Source organism: Triticum urartu, chromosome 3A (assembly GCF_056163025.1).
Source record: "Triticum urartu cultivar PI428250 chromosome 3A, HENAU_Tu73, whole genome shotgun sequence".
Lineage (NCBI taxonomy): Eukaryota > Viridiplantae > Streptophyta > Magnoliopsida > Poales > Poaceae > Triticum > Triticum urartu.
In genome coordinates this window covers 304927399-304945184 of record NC_141875.1, presented here as the reverse complement: position 1 = coordinate 304945184, position 17786 = coordinate 304927399, and positions in this window count along the sequence as shown.

Here is a 17786-nt window from a genome sequence, read left to right as displayed (position 1 = left end):
GGAGGAACAAACATACTTACGAGCTCACCTCCTAGGTCATTGATAAGCTCATTCATGGACTCGATGTTCCAAGCACATCGAGGCATGCCATGTAAGGTAAGCTTTGTTAGAAACTCAAGCTCAGAGGGCACCGAGCCCCATCCTGGGTGCCACCTTTCGAAGCTCACTAGCGCACCATCGCAGAACAAAAGCCGAGAAGATTCAAACACATGATTGCATTCGAAAGTTGTCCAGAACCTGACAAAGAAATCAGCCGGTAGTGGATAGACTTTGACGAGCAAGCCACTTATTTGGATGTCATGTGCAATGCCATGAGCATTAACAAGGTCATCCGGCGAGATGGGAGGCCGGTCTTCATTGATGGTTACCATCAGCACTTTGCCGGCAAACTAATCATCAAGCGCCGCTATGCCACTTTTGAGCGACAGCACGCAGCCCGAAGGCAGGACGGACCTCAGGATGTCCGGCTTGAAGATTCGCGTTGACCGGTGACATGATACTGCGCTTGAGTACAGGGAGTGCGAGAGGGGGATTTGGTGGAACTAGAGTAGGAATCGAGATTCCAGAGGTGGGGGAGGGGCGCAAGATCAGGGATGAAAAGGTAGCATGAGTTTCAATCATGCGCCCATATGCCCTTGGCGTGCAAGCGCATGAAAACACCAGTGGCACCCACATGTTGGCCTAAGAGTCCTTTTTCTTTCTTTTTTGAGTGCCCGGCCTGAGAGTCATAATTGACATGTTTGGCATTGCATTACTAGTTAGCCCATATTCAACGACACCTCACTGGCCCAAACAAGTGTACATCATTGAGAAGACACTGAGCTCAAATTATATAACCTGCAAAAAGGATATATACTCTGAACACTAGAGAATGGTGATGCCCTCATTTAGCCCACCAGCAGTTCGAGACAATAAATAGATCGAAACAATGATATATACAACATTCAAACACTGACTAGTAAGTACTACTGACATAAATAACAAGACATGATAGTTCATAAGAAGTCTTGCTACACCACCAAAATGCACCCATCTACAGTGCTCATACTCTCCTGATCCAGTTGAGAATGACATCCTAAATAGAGGCAACTATTACATAATAAGAGTTACATAGATGAGGCTGACCAAATGACAAGGAGTATGCATAACAAAAGAGAGAACTACCCATCCAGAACAAGCAGCAAATACAACAAGTCATTCGAAGAGGGATGATCCAACACCATCATAATTTGCAGCCCTGCGTCAGCCACTAGTGATTCGGAGACACCAGAACTCCACCCTTTCGATGCAATAGCCAAATTACCTATCAAATTGAAGGCTTGAACCACATCATTGCCTGTCGGACTTGAGACATCCACGGATCAAAGTTAATCTAGATGCCTTTGTCATTCTCACCTTCTTTTGGCTGCAGGCTATATCGTTGACAATCAGGGGAGTCTACTCCCGAAGTCCTAGGGCTCGCCGTGTAGACACAATTTTCCCTAGCCAACGGGGATCTCCTAGTTAATCGGATAATTGAGTCCGAGAAATAGAGAGTGTGAACCAAGGCTGTTTATCCGCCTCGAACTCAAAAATCCCGAAGGCCCCAACAAGTTGGTATCCTGCTCATAGACGTAACAGCCACTGTCTGGATACTCACGTATTTCGCGGTGCTTGTACACAGTGGGGTTTTTGCAATATAACTCTTCTGGCTCATGTGTGCGAATGATTGTTAGTCCTTTGCCGTTGTCTTATCGAGCGAGGAACCAGTTGTGCTTCCTCGTTTATGGCAAAGGTTGTTTGATTACAAAGGGCATTAACTATAGGGACGCTGCATTAGTTAAAAAGGACAGGCATTGTTAATGTAAGATCGGCATTGTTCAGAGTTTGAGTAGGATAATGCAAGAAACAACATTGATCTTTCCTTGTTGGAACTGAGAGTAAAATACAAGGAAATATATAGTAGGTTCGAAAATATAGAAGTGCCATGCATGGTTATACTCATGTTATCTCACAATCGATTCTTCACACCAAACTACCAGGTCATGCATGTTATGTAATCATGTTATGTGCTCACAAGCAAATTCTTCAAGGAAACTAACATACCATGCATTGTTATATACTCATGTTCTGTGGGAAAAATTCTTGTGAGGATTTTATTCTAGCCATTGACTGCTGAATGGCAAATATAGGTATATACACATGGTAAGCATTACATGATTTCACTACTTCCATATGCACATTTACTTCCCTAATGTATGATTAGATGAAACCAACCGTGTGATGCATTTTTCTACATCATGAAAATGAGGAAACTAACATGGCTATTGATACATACTCATATTTAGTAGTATCTAGATTACTATAAAGTTAGGAGAATATCCATATCTTCCTAAACATTTGATTATTCAAGGGTACAAATTGGTTGTAATGACATGGTCACAATCACATGAATTAAATCATTCCAAATATAGCCAATTTATAGTGACTCTAATACATTACCATATTTCTACTTAAATTCTGCTCAAACAGGGATATGCTAATCATCACAAAAAGTTCAAACAATATCATGGCGTTATAATTAACATCATGCAAAAATAACTTACACGCGCCGTCCCAGCAATACATGGTGCCATCTGCTTTGTCGATGGCATAGATGATTCCATTGTGTTCAATAGCATCATAGAAGTGTGTATCAGCTTTGACGATCCACTATGAGGTGAGTTGTCTCCAGCTAAAGAAGACACCAATGGAAAGATAGGCGAGTCCACGGCCGAACAAGGTAATTAGCTTGAAGTCTGCATAATCCGCATATCATGTGGGCACTTGGTAGATTACAATCTTCTGCAAAGACAAGGTGCGTCCAACTGACGACCGATACGTCTCCAACATATCTATAATTTTTTATTGTTCCACGCTGTTATATTATCATTCTAGGATGTTTTACAATCATTTTATAGTCGTTTTATATCATTTTTTGGTACTAACCTATTGACATAGTGCCAAGTGCTAGTTGTTGTTTTCTGCATGTTTTTTACATCGCAGAAAATCAATATCTAACGGAGTCCAAACGGAACAAATTTTTTTGTGGATTTTATTGGACCAGCAGACATCTAGTGGGCCAAAGAAGTATCGAAGAGGGAACCCGAGGTGAGCACAAGACACCAGGGTGCGCCTGGAGGCCCAGGCACGCCCTGGTGGATTGTGCCCATCTCGGTGGCCTCCCGAACCACCTTTGTGCTCTATAAATACTCCAATATTCCAGAAACCCTAGGGGAGTCGAAGAAAATCGATTCCAGCTGCCACAAGTTCTAGAACCACCAGATCCAATCTAGACACCATCACGAAGGGGTTCATCATGTCCATTGGTGCCTCTCCGATGATGCGTGAGTAGTTCTTTGTAGACCTTCGGGTCCATAGTTAGTAGCTAGATGGCTTCCTCACTCTCTTTTGATTCTCAATACAATGGTCTCTTGGAGATCCATATGATGTAACTCTTTTTGTGGTGTGTTTGTTGGGATCCGATGAACCTTGAGTTTATGATCCGATCTATCTTTTTATCCATGAAATTTATTTGAGTCTTCTTTTGTTCTCTTATATGCATGATTGCTTATAGCCTCGTATTTCTTCTCCGATATTTGGGTTTTGTTTGTCCAACTTGATCTATTTGTCTTGCAATGGGAAGAAGTACTTTGTGATGGGTTCGATCTTACGGTGGTTGATCCTAGTGACAGAAGGGGAACCGACACATATGTATCGTTTCCATTAAGGATAACAAGATGGGGTCTATTTCTACATAAATAGATCTTGTCTACATCATGTCAACACTCTTATCGCATTACTCTGTTTCTCCATGAAATTAATACACTAGGTGCATGCTGGATAGAGGTCGATGTGTGGATTAATAGTACTAGATGCAGTCAGGTGTCGGTCTACTAATCTTGGACGTGATGCCTATATAATGATCATTGCATGGATATCTTCATGATTATTTTAAGTTCTATCAATTTCCCAATAGTAATTCGTTTACCCACCGTTTGCTATTTTTCTCGAGAGAAGCCACTAGCGAAACCCATGGCCCCTGGGTCTCTTCTTTACTATATTTGCCTTCGTGATCTATTTTTCTTTGCTTTTATTTTCAGATCTATTAAACCAAAAATACAAAAATACCTTGCTGCAATTTATTCTTATTTATTTTATCTCGCGTTCCCGCGAGATCTATTTATCCAATCTATGATATTTATACCCCGTTTTTTGCCAAATTTTGGCGTCGTTACCCAAAAGGGATTGACAACCCCTTTAATACGTCGGGTTGCAAGTATTTGTTATTTGTGTGCAGGTGCCGTTCATGTAGTGTTGTGTGGTTCTCCTACTGGTTCGATAACCTTGGACTCATCACTGAGGGCAATACCTATCATTGTTGTGTTGCATCATCCCTTCCTCTTTGGGGAAATACCGATGTAGTTCAAGCAAACATCAACAACATAATCTAGATGACTTGGACCGTGACGCTAAAACCCTATTAAATAGGAAGTAGGAAGGATAGTCTCATTGGAGGTGTGGAAGTTCACAAGCACCAACTTTTTCCGGTCTTCTCTGACAGCAGCCATCCAGTGGGAGTTCATGCCGAGCTTAGGCCTCGCTTTGACGATGGCCACGTGCATGTCCCTCGAGCATGCAACCACCCGCACGATGCTCAACATATGCATACACGAACAACAAAGGTCAAGGATGTCACTGGGGAGATTGCTCCAATCACGGCTCATATGGAAGCTGCGCGGTTCTTGTTCGGCCATGGTGGAGCTTTGGGGGGCTTGATTTACGGGGAGAAGGCTCTCAGTGCTGGAGCGGCTAGCGAGGGATTAGTGGTACCGCGGGAGGTGATCAAGGCGAGGGTACATGAGGGTAATTTGAGATGATGAAGAGTGACCTCAGGATCTCCGGCGAGACAAAGATGGAGATGGATTGGTGCTAGGTGGGGAGAGGGAGACGAGGCGAGGCATGCCATACATCAGCGGTGACAGTGACTGCACAGTGCACAAGTTGAGGCTGACTTTGGTAACCGAAACACGCTGCCTGGACTAGTGTCACCTGTTGGAAATATGCCCTAGATGCAATAATAAAATGGTCATTATTATATTTCCTTGTTCATTATAATTGTCTATTGTTCATGCTATAATTGTGTTATCCGAAATCGTAATACATGTGTGAATACGTAGACCACAACACGTCCCTAGTGAGCCTCTAGTTGACTAGCTCGTTGATCAAAAGATAGTCATGGTTTCCTGACTATGGACATTAGATGTCATTGATAACGGGATCACATCATTACGAGAACGATGTGATGGACAAGACCCAATCCTAAGCATAGCTCAAAGATCGTGTAGTTCGTTTGCTAGAGCTTTTTCGAATGTCAAGTATCATTTCCTTAGACTATGAGATTGTGCAACTCCCAGACACCGTAGGAGTGATTTGGGTGTGCCAAACGTCACAACGTAACTGGGTGACTATAAAGGTGCACTACGGGTATCTCCGAAAGTGTCTGTTGGGTTGGCACGAATCGAGACTGGGATTTGTCACTCCGTATGACGGAGAGGTATCTCTGGGCCCACTCGGCAATGCATCATCATAATAAGGTCAATGTGACCAAGTGGTTGATCATGGGATCATGCATTACGGTACGAGTAAAGTAACTTGCTGGTAACGAGATTGAACGAGGTATTGGGATACTGACGATCGAGTCTCGGGCGAGTAACGTACCGATTGACAAAGGGAATTGTATATGGGATTGATTGCATCCACGACATCATGGTTCATCCGATGAGATCATCGAGGAGCATGTGGGAGCCAACATGGGTATCCAGATCCCGCTGTTGGTTATTGACCGGAGAGTCGTCTCGATCATGTCTGCGTGTCTCCCGAACCCGTAGGGTCTACACACTTAAGGTTCGGTGACGCTAGGATTGTTGAGATATTAGTATGCGGTAACCCGAAAGTTGTTAGGAGTCCCGGATGAGATCCCGGACGTCACGAGGAATTCCGGAATGGTCGGGAGGTGAAGAATTGTATATAGGAAGTCCAGTTTTGGCCACCGGGAAAGTTTCGGGGTCACCGGTATTGTACCGGGACCACCGGAAGGGTCCCGAGGGTCCACCGGGTGGGGCCACCTATCCCGGAGGGCCCCATGGGATGAAGTGGGAGGGGAACCAGCCCCTGATGGGCTGGTGCGCCCCCCTTGGGCTTTCCCTGCGCCTATGGTTAGAAACCCTAGGGGTGGGGGCGCCCCACTTGGCTTGGGGGGCAAGCCACCCCCTTGGCTGCCCCCCCATCTAGATGGGATCTAGAGGGGCCGGAGCCCCCCTGGACCCCTATATAAAGAGGGGGGAGGGAGGGTTGCACACCCTAGCCCCTGGCACCTCCCTCTCCCTCCCATGACACCTCTCCCTCTCGCTGAGCTTGGCGAAGCCCTGCCGAGAACACCGTTGCTTCCACTACCACGCCGTCGTGCTGCTGGATCTCCATCAACCTCTCCTTTCCCCTTGCTGGATCAAGAAGGAGGAGACGTCTTCCCAACCGTACGTGTGTTGAACACGGAGGTGCCGTCCGTTCGGCACTTGGTCATCGGTGATTTGGATCACGACGAGTACGACTCCATCAACCCCGTTCTCTTGAACGCTTGCGCGCGCAATCTACAAGGGTATGTAGATGCACTCCCCTTTCCCTTGTTGCTAGATAACTCCATAGATTGATCTTGGTGATGCGTAGAAAATTTTAAATTTTGCTATGTTCCCCAACAGTGGTATCAGAGCTAGGTGTATGCATAGTTTCTATGCATGAGTAGAACGCAAAGCAGTTGTGGGCATTGATATTGTCAATTTACTTGTCGTTACTAGTCTTATCTTGATTCAGCGGCATTGTGGGATGAAGCAGCCCGGACCGACCTTACACATACGCTTACGTGAGACTGGTTCCGCCGACTGACATGCACTAGTTGCATAAGGTGGCTAACGGGTGTCTGTCTCTCCCACTTTAGTCAGATCGGATTCGATGAAAAGGGTCCTTATGAAGGGTAAATAGAAATTGGCATATCACGTTGTGGTTTTGGCATAGGTAGGAAACGTTCTTGCTAGAAACCTATAGCAGCCACGTAAAAACTTGCAACAACAATTAGAGGACGTCTAACTTGTTTTTGCAGCATGTGCTGTGTGATGTGATATGGCCAAAAGGATGTGATGAATGATATATGTGGTGTATGAGATTGATCATGTTCTTGTAATAGGAATCACGACTTGCATGTCGATGAGTATGACAACCGGCAGGAGCCATAGGAGTTGTCTTAATTTATTTATTACCTGCGTGTCAACATAAACGTCATGTAATTACTTTACTTTATTGCTAAACCGTTAGCCATAGTAGTAGAAGTAATAGATGACGAGACAACTTCATGAAGACACGATGATGGAGATCATGATGATGGAGATCATGATGATGGAGATCATGGTGTCATGCCGGTGACGATGATGATCATGGCGCCCCGAAGATGGAGATCAAAAGGAGCAAATGGTATTGGCCATATCATGTCACTATTTGATTGCATGTGATGTTTATCATGTTTTACATCTTATTTGCTTAGAACGACGGTAGCTTAAATAAGATGATCCCTCGTAATAAGTACATGTACTCCATCATATCATGTCACTATTTGATTGCATGTGATGAACTAGTAAAAGTACATGTACGTGTTGCCTGCCGCCCCATGACGTGTCAGCTTATCACGGCTAGCTATTTTGATTTGACTGGACAATTGAAGGGCGAGGGCCCACGTGATTCTGCTGCTCCCTCGGCCCGTACATACGCTAGTTGTTTTTTTCGAGAGAAAAAAAAGGTTTGAAGAGCGAAAGAGACTGAAGAAAAATAGGTGAAGATTCATTGGAGCTTGTACTTTTGCTTGCTTATTATTACGTCTGATCCTTAAGAGAGTTTGCACAGGAGTAAGCGGACAGTTTGGGCCAGAATCTTAGAAGCATTTCAAAAGAAAAAGTCTTCTGTGTTGCATTGGGAATCTTTGGGATATTGCTAGTTCATGAGTATGTTTGGCTGTGGGTCAGGACTCTTTCTACTGTTGCTGCTGCACATCTGAAGGCATCATCTCAGGGTTGTATATCTTTTGGTCTATTGTGTTGCACAGCCAAAACTCTAATTTTTATGTGACCAACTCGGGGCACTATTTGACTACTCTGAATCTGCTATTCTTTTTGATTATAACAGTGTGTGATTTTATCTGTGTCTTAGGCTCGCGTTTTAGTACAGTCTAGCCTAGGACCGGCATTCGACCACTTTGAACGAATTTTCATCTTGCATTCATTTATGTGTTTTTAGCATTTTCCCACATATATAAAGCCAACCCAGCTCCACGTATTTCCACATCGTGCATACATACGTTCACCTGGCAATCGCTTTACCCAACTCTTGGAGTTATTTGACACCGCTGGTTGCCGGTCACCACCTGCTGCATGGTAAGAACTTGTAAGATTTGATTTGCTATACTGTGAGCGTTTTACCACCACTTTCCAGTAGTTCATAGGAACATTATTTTTGGATTTTGTTTCTTCTTTCTACTAATCATGATAGGATCCAGAGTCAATTCATGGGCTTTGTCGATCGCTGAGGGAGTCCTGGACTAGGAGGTCTCCGGACAGCCGGTCTGTTGCACTATGAAGATACAAGATTGAAGACTTCGTCCCGTGTCCGGATGGGACTCTCCTTGGCGTGGAAGGCAAGCTTGGCAATACGGATATGTAGATCTCCTCCCTTGTAACCGACTCTGTGTAACCCTAGCCCCCTCCGGTGTCTATATAAACCGAAGGATTTAGTCCGTAGGGTAACATGCAATCATACCATAGGCTAGCTTCTAGGGTTTTGCCTCTTCGATCTCGTGGTAGATCAACTCTTGTAATACTCATATCATCAAGATCAATCAAGCAGGACGTAGGGTATTACCTCCATCGAGAGGACCCGAACCTGGGTAAACATCGTGTCCCCCGCCTCCTATTACCATCCGCCTTAGACACATAGTTCGGGACCCCCTACCTGAGATCCGCCGGTTTTGACACCGACATTGTTGCTTTCATTGAGAGTTCCACTGCGTCGTCGCCATAAGGCTTGATGGCTCCTTCGATCATCAGTAACGATGCGGTCCAGGGTGAGGTTTTCCTCCCCGGACATATCTTCGTATTCGGCGGCTTCGCACTGTGGGCCAACTCGCTTGGCCATCTGGAGCAGATCGAGAGCTACGCCCCTGGCCATCAGGTCAGGTTCGGAAATTTAAACTACACTGCCGACATCCGCGGAGACTTGATGTTCGACGGATTCGAGCCCATGTCAGGTGCGCTACACGATCACGACAAGCATGATTTAGCTCTGCCATCGGACAGTGTTCGGGAGATCACACCTGCAACTACTCCGACCTTCAATCCGGAGCAAATTGCGCCGTCCAAGGATGGGTGGATAGACCCCACCATGGAAGCCACACTCTGCGTCGTGATAGAGCCGGATACCGACTTCACCCCTTACGAGAGCAGTGTTGCTGAACCACTGGATTCGTCTCCGGCCACGGACTCCGAGCCGCCTGCGTCTATGCCTATCGAATCCGATTGGGCACCGATCATGGAGTTCACCTCCGCGGATATCTTTTAGCACTCACCTTTTGGCGATATGCTAAATTCATTAAGGTCTCTCTCCTTGTCAGGAGAACCTTGGCCGAATTATGTCTGGCTAGAATGGGATGCGGACGACGAAGAAATAAAGCCACTTTTAGAGGCATCATACCAGGTATGGAGGTTAGCTGTACAGGCTCCATTTCCCTTGAGGTAATCTTCAGATCACCGGAAAATTACCGTATCGAAGAGTTAATCTTCGAAATCGCCCCTTTGTGCAGTGATTATCAAGCACTGCTCGGATGAACCGCGTTCGCTCGATTCAACGCGGTGCCACATTATGCCTATCGTAAGGTCAAGATGCCCGGTCCACGCGGCGTCATCACGGTTCATGGCAAGGCCGAACCTTCCTTCGGCACCAACGAATACACCACTGCCTTAGGAGCAGAAACAATGAGCAGCACCTTGCAGCCGAACCTTGTGTCAACGTCCAGGCTCCCGGACACCGTCAAGGGGCCCCGAACTACTTTGCGGAAGGATACCTCGGCTCATCCAGAGCTCAACTAAACACTCCGGCAAAGGCCATGACAGGCCGAACTCAGCGGTTCAACCGCCCTCCGGCACGCAAACATTTCTTATATTTCCTTCGCAGGTTCACCTTTGCACCGACCAGGAAGGACTACACGGAGGCAGCTTGAACGTGTTAGGGAATCCTTAGACATTCCCCGCAGTGACCGTGTGGCTATATTACGGATCCACACTCAACCTCTTCCCCCTGGTCATAGCAGGTTCGGCTATCACAACACATTTTTATCACATTAATTGTACCCATACGCATAGACGTATTATTCAAATACAACATGTGGATTTATATTATGTTTACCTACTGATTATTTCTTATCAAAATCATTTTGTCAAGTGGCATCCGTACACAGCGGTACACCTTAAATATGCCAGGGGCATCGTTTTTCCCATAACACAGCAATAAAAGTCCAAATACCTTCATGGAAGTTTGGCACCCCGAACCTATAGCATTATATGCATCAGCTCCGAATCATGTCTTGGGTCAATAGTAGGGTTTGCCCGGCTCCCATGTTTTGGTACCTTACGTTCCACTATATCGGGTAAGGTAGCACTGGGAGAACTACTGTGATTGTGTCCCGGTTCTTCCGGATGAGCACCTCAGTAGAGAAAGCCAAAAACTGACTGTCATGATACGGCGAGAGCTGGTCGGCTATTCGAGCGGTTACAAAATCTTTAAGGATTTCTCCCGCACAATGCCATAACCAATGCAGCGTGCGATGGATCGGTTGTTTCTCCGATCAGGCGCTTATAGAGCACCTAGTACGGTCTTCCGAACACAAGGGGCTGCGCTGACCATACTAAAGCTCCTATGCCTAAGTGTGAGTGATAAAGCCATATAGTCCGATTGCCTGGTTCGTTGTGCTGAGCACCTCCCTCGAAGAACCCAAAACTGGGATAAAGAGTGCTCAGGTTTATCCCGAACACCCCCATACTTTTTACGTGGGGGCAGAAGCCGACGACTGGCCAACTCTCAGGTTTAATATAAAACGGCCGCACAGGAGGGTAAACTTATATATAACATGCGACAAATAAACGACCTTATTCAAACATTACAAAGGACAAAATGATTGGCATTCATGGAAATAGAATGTCCTTGGTGCATAGCTCCGCTGCAAGGTAGGATCCTTTCAGGACACTCTCATAATATAATTCGGGCCTACGGTGCTCCTTCCCCTCTGGCGGTCCCCCGGTCATCAGCTTTTCGTCATCCATCTTCCCCGAGTGCACCTTTTGAAGGAAATATGCCCTAGAGGCAATAATAAAGTTATTATTTATTTCCTTATATCATGATAAATGTTTATTATTCATGCTAGAATTGTATTAACTGGAAATGTAATACTTGTGTGAATACATAGACAAACAAAGTGTCACTAGTATGCCTCTACTTGACTAGCTCATTAATCAAAGATGGTTATGTTTCCTAACCATAGACATGAGTTGTCATTTGATTAACGGGATCACATCATTAGGAGAATGATGTGATTGACATGACCCATTCCATTAGCTTAGCACCCGATCGTTTAGTATGTTGCTATTGCTTTCTTCATGACTTATACATGTTCCTATGACTATGAGATTATGCAACTCCCGTTTACCAGAGGAACACTTTGTGTGCTACCAAACGTCACAGCGTAACTGGGTGATTATAAAGGTGCTCTACAGGTGTCTCCAAAGGTACATGTTGGGTTGGCGTATTTTGAGATTAGGATTTGTCGCTCCGATTGTCGGAGAGGTATCTCTGGGCCCTCTCGGTAATACGGAACTATTACGGAACGAGTAAAGAGACTTGCCGGTAACGAAATTGAACTAGGTATTGATATACCGACGATCGAATCTCAGGCAAGTAACATACCGATGACAAAGGGAACAACGTATGTTGTTATGCGGTCTGACTGATAAAGATCTTCGTAGAATATGTAGGACCAATATGAGCATCCAGGTTCCGCTATTGGTTATTGACCGGAGATGTGTCTCGGTCATGTCTACATTGTTCTCGAACCCGTAGGGTCCGCACGCTTAACGTTACGATGACAGTTTCATTATGAGTTTATATATTTTGATGTACCGAAGGTTGTTCGGAGTCCCGGATGTGATCGCAGACTTGACGAGGAGTCTCGAAATGGTCAAGACATAAAGATCAATATATTGGACGACTATATTTGGACATCGGAAAGGTTCCGGGTAAGATTGGGACAATACCGGATCACCGGGAGGTTATCGGAATCCCCCGGGAGGTATATGGGCCTTATTGGGCCTTAGTGGAAAGGAGGGGCAAGGAGCAAGGGAGGGGGCGCACCCCCCGAAGCCCAATCCAAATTGGGAGGGGGCCGGGCCCCCCTTTCCTTCCTCCCTCCTTCCTCTTCCTTCCCTCTCCTACTCCTAATTGGAAAAAGGGGAGTCCTACTCCCGGTGGGAGTTGGACTCCCCCCCTTGGACGCGCCGCCCTACTTGGCCGGCCCCTCCTCCACTCCTTTATATACGGGGGCAGGGGGGGCACCCCAGAGACACAACAATTGATCATTGATCTCTTAGCCGTGTGTGGTGCCCCCTCCACCATAATCCTTGATAATATTGTAGCGGTGCTTAGGCGAAGCCCTGCGATGGTAGAACATCAAGATTGTCACCACGCCGTTGTGCTGACGGAACTCATCCCCGACACTTTGCTAGATCGGAGTCCGGGGATCGTCATCGAGCTGAACGTGTGCAAAAACTCGGAGGTGCCGTAGTTTCGGTGCTTGATCGGTCGGGCCGTGAATACGTACGACTACATCAACCGCGTTGTTATAACGCTTCCGCTTCCGGTCTACGAGGGTACGTAGAAAACACTCTCCCCTCTCGTTGCTGCGCATCACCATGATCTTGCGTGTGCATAGGAATTTTTTTTGAAATTACTGCATTCCCCAACACCTTTGTAGGGGCGAAGGCAATTCGTGCTCCTTCTATACAGACCGACCGCTTGATGATGTCAAGTCGAGGGCAAGCGCTTACAAGCCGCCTCACGAGCCTGAAGTAGCTGCTTGGAATCGGCTCGGCAGGCCATAGCCGGATAACCATATCTTTCATGGCTAGTTCCACCGCTTTATGCAGTTCGATCAGCTGTTTCAGTTGATCGGCAAAAGACATCGAATAATTCGGCGCCAAATACCGCGACCAAAAGAGCTTATCTACGGTGTTCCTTTCTTCGGCTCGGTAGAATTGGGCGGCATCTGATATGCTGCAAGGTAGCTTGGCAAATACACCTGAGAAATCCAGATTCAAAATCAGAAACATAGTTTTCCCTTCAAATACTTGCTTTACATGGGAAAAGGTTTACCTACCGCGATCTTTCTCGCCTCCTGGATCCCCTCCAGGGCGCTTTGGGTTTCCCCCCGGTCATCGCTTGTGGCTTGACGGGCCTTGGTGAGTTCGGATTCTTTCTCCGTTAAACTCTGCTCCAAGGTCTCGCATTTACTTTTGGCCTCTTGCAGCTCCTGCTCAGTTTTAATAACTCTGGCTTCGTGTTTCTCACGAAGAGTCCGCTCTATGGCCACCTTTTTCTCGGCCTCGGCAATGGCCCTTTTGAGGGCCTCGACTTCGGTCATAACCCCTAGCACAAATTACGTGGCTTATTTCATACTGAACATTTATTTCGCAATAAATGCGTGCAACGCTTGTGCATACCTTGTTTGTCCCTCAACTGCATTTTCAATTGGCCAAGTTCTTCTATGGCCCGCTCCAGACTTTGATTCAGTCCGGAGATCTCCTCAGTACGAGAGGCAGGAGCCACTACAGGTACCTGCTTGAAACAGAAGAGAAATCAATGTCATTTGATGAGTCTTCCTGCGATCATCAATTCGATCCCCTGTCCGGTTCTTTCTTTCACCGCACAGTGTATCAGGGGCTACTATCTATACTATGACACTCTTCGACAACTCATAAAACATACCTCAAAGCCTCTTATAAGGCTGATACAGGCTTCGTTCAGTCCACTCTCAGTTGACCGAATCTTCTCAATCACCGCACCCATAAGGGCACGGTGTTCATCAATGATAGAGGCGTCTTGAAACGCCGCCAACAAAGCATCCGACACTTCTGGATGGACAGAGGTAGCCGGCAGAACAGACACGCCCCCTCCAGTCGAAGGAGGCTGCCTTCTTGATTATGGAGCCGTATAGGTCTCTGGAATCGCATCCGGTGGGGAGCCGAACTCAGGATCGCCCCCGCCATCAGACCCCATGGGAATCTTTTCCCCCACGTGTCCGACCCCTGCGGTTTGACCTCCACGTGCCGCCTTCACGGTTTCTTTCATTCCTCCTTGGCCGGAGTCCTTCTAGGACGAAGCCTCGGTGTTATGCACCTGTTTGGAGGAAGGGGCCTTTGGGGGCGTCCCACTCTCCATATCATTTGAGCTCAGCAGGTCCTCTGATGAGGATTGTTTTGTACAGGACCTCGCCGGACTACAAAAAATATATATGCTCAGGCTAAAATACTAAGCCAGGATGAGTCCGGACGCTTAAACGTACTCGGATTTTATATACTTACGAGTTCACCAGGGGCTGGGCCCTGGGATCCCAGGCCGGGCCGCTGTCGGCGACGACAGCAGACTCCTCCGGAAGAGGTGCCCTTCCCCTTTTGGGCACTTCGGCCTCCAAGGGTACGGAGGCCGTCCTCTTCCTTCTTCCCCACGCAGGGGATTCATCTTCCTCCCCCTCTTCATCCCCTTCGGTGGCGCAATGGGCACCAGAACCTTCGAATATTGTGTCCGAAGTGCCGCGGTGATGAAGGCCGCCCCGGGTCTTTTTGGCCTCCTTCTCGGCCGTCTTCTTCGGCACCTTGTAAGGCGCCGGGACCAGCATCTTCGTCAGAAGTGGGATGGCCGGGTCTTCGGGCAGCGGGGCCGGACAATGGATCCGCTCCGCCGTCTTCGTCCAGCCTTGGGAGAGTTGAATAACACGCGTCAAGCGCTTCCTTTGGGTCATGCGGATAGAAAAGTGGAATAAACTCACCAAACTTGCAGGGCGAGACAGTTGGTACCCGCGGTCCTCGGCGGAGTCCGGCCATGATTTGCTGGACTTGAAAAGCACCTTCCAAATGTACTTGTGCGAGGAGCCGAATAACCCTCGCAAGGTTTGGTGCCTGGCCGGATCGAATTCCCATAGATTGCAAGTCCGGTGTTGACAAGGCAGTACCTGGCGGAGTAACATCACCTGGACTACGTTGACATATTCAATGTTCTTATCTCCCATATCTTTAACGCGCGTTCGAAGCACCAACAGTTCGTCGGACGAGGACCAGTCCAGGCCTTTCTTAACCCAGGATGTAAGCCGCAGAGGGGCGCCGGATCGAAACTCGGGAGAGGCGGCCCATTCCTTGCTGCACGACTCAGTGATGTAAAACCACTTCTGTGGCCACTCCTTGACAGAATCATTAAAGTTCCCGTTGGCCATATGATGTTGGGCATCTTGCTGACCATAGCGCCCCTGCACTCGGTGTGCTCGCTGCCTACCACCTTGGGCTTCACATTAAAAACCTTCAGCCATAAACCGAAGTGCGGCGAAATGCGGAGAAAAGCCTCACACATGACAATGAATGTCAAGATGTTGAGGAAGGAATTAGGGGACAGATCATGAAGGTCGCTCCCATAATAATACATGATGCCGCGAACGAATGGGTGCAAGGGAAACCCTAGCCCGCGGACAAAGTGAGGGAGGAATACAACCCTCTCGTGGGGTTCTAGAGTGGGGATGATCTGTCCCGCCGTCGGGAGACGGTGGCTGATTTTCTTGGCCAGATACACGCCCCCCGAAGCTTTTCGATATCCTTCTCTCGGAAGGTAGAGGCCATCCATTTGCCTCCTGCTTCAGATCGGGACATCTTTGGAAGACCTTTTCGTGGGCAGAGAAGGTGAACGCTTGGGCGCTGGAGCCTGAGCGGAAGTGAATGAATCGGGAAGAAGGCATGGGTGAAAAGAGTGAATCCTTGTCCCTTTATAAGGGTAGGAGAGGCGATGCGCCTCCCCACTCACCTGGTAAAACCTCTTAGTCCCCGAGCGCTGTAATTGATGGCGCGGTTGGGTTACCCACATCCGTATTGATGAGAATCCCGTGATAAGGGGACACGATCTCTGCTTCGACAAGACGTGCCAAGGAAACCACCTCTCGATATGTGCAGTAGCTGGTTGAGAAGAACGGTTCGAATAATGACCGGGCCGTGGTATGATGTCATGCTGTCAAACGTGTCAGCAGATTAGATTTGTGGAAATATTATTCTCTCTACGGTGGTATGTGGAACTTGTTTTGCAGAGCCGGACACTGTCCTTGTGTTCAAAATCTTCTATGGAGTATTCGGAGGAAGAACCCGCCTTGCAATGCCGAAGACAAATCTGCGCGCCGGACTCATCGTCATTGAAGCCTGGTTCAGGGGCTACTGAGGGAGTCCTGGATGGGGGTCTCCGGACAGCCGGACTATATCCTTTGGCCGTACTGTTGTACTATGAAGATACAAGATTGAAGTCTTCGTCCTGTGTCCAGATGGGACTCTCCTTGGCGTGGAAGGCAAGCTTGGCAATACGGATATGTAGATCTCCTCCCTTGTAACCGACTCTGTGTAACCCTAGCCCCCTCCGGTATCTATATAAACCGGAGGGTTTAGTCTATAGGACAACATGCAATCATACCATAGGCTAGCTTCTAGGGTTTAGCCTCTTCGATCTCGTGGTAGGTCAACTCTTGTAATACTCATATCATCAAGATCAATCAAGCAGGAGGTAGGGTATTACCTCCATCGAGAGGGCCCGAACCTGGGTAAACATTGTGTCCCCCGCCTCCTATTACCATCCACCTTAGACGCACAGTTTGGGACCCCCTACCCGAGATCTGCCGGTTTTGACACCGACAATCGCGGGAGACATGCCACCACCTATGCAAATACCACAACCGTCACGAGAGGTGCACAAACATCCAAATTCACATGATTAGGTTAATGTTTCTATACCACCATTTAATGGTCATTTTAGACCTGCTTTATATATTGAATGGGAGTTCGACATAAATAATATATTTGCTTCCCATAATTTTGATGAACGTAAAAAAGTTAAGGTTGCGGGTGGTTCTTTCACTGGTTATGCTTTAGTTTGGTGGAGTGAATATTGTCGGTTACACCCTAATGATATACCTTCTACTTGGGATGATTTGAAACTTGCCATGCGACATACATTCTTTCCCGCTTATTATACTCGTGACATGATTAAAAAGCTGCAACATTTAAAGCAAGGTAGTGACACCATAACGAAATATTATGATGCTTTACAAACTACCTTGTTGCATTCCTCTTTGGAAGAAAGTGAAGAAGATTTTATGGATAGATTTTGGGGAGGATTAAACCGTGATATTCAGGAGATACTAATTCATGAAGAGTGTTATCCTATGGATCGTTTGTTTCGTGTTGCTTGTAAAGCTGAACAGGAAATAAAATGATGTGTTGCCCTCAAAGAGAACAAGCAGAAGATGCACATTCCAAGAGATGATATGGTTGTTCTTTCAACTACTAGGAGTGCTATGACAACCACATCCGTTGTTGTGAGGACTA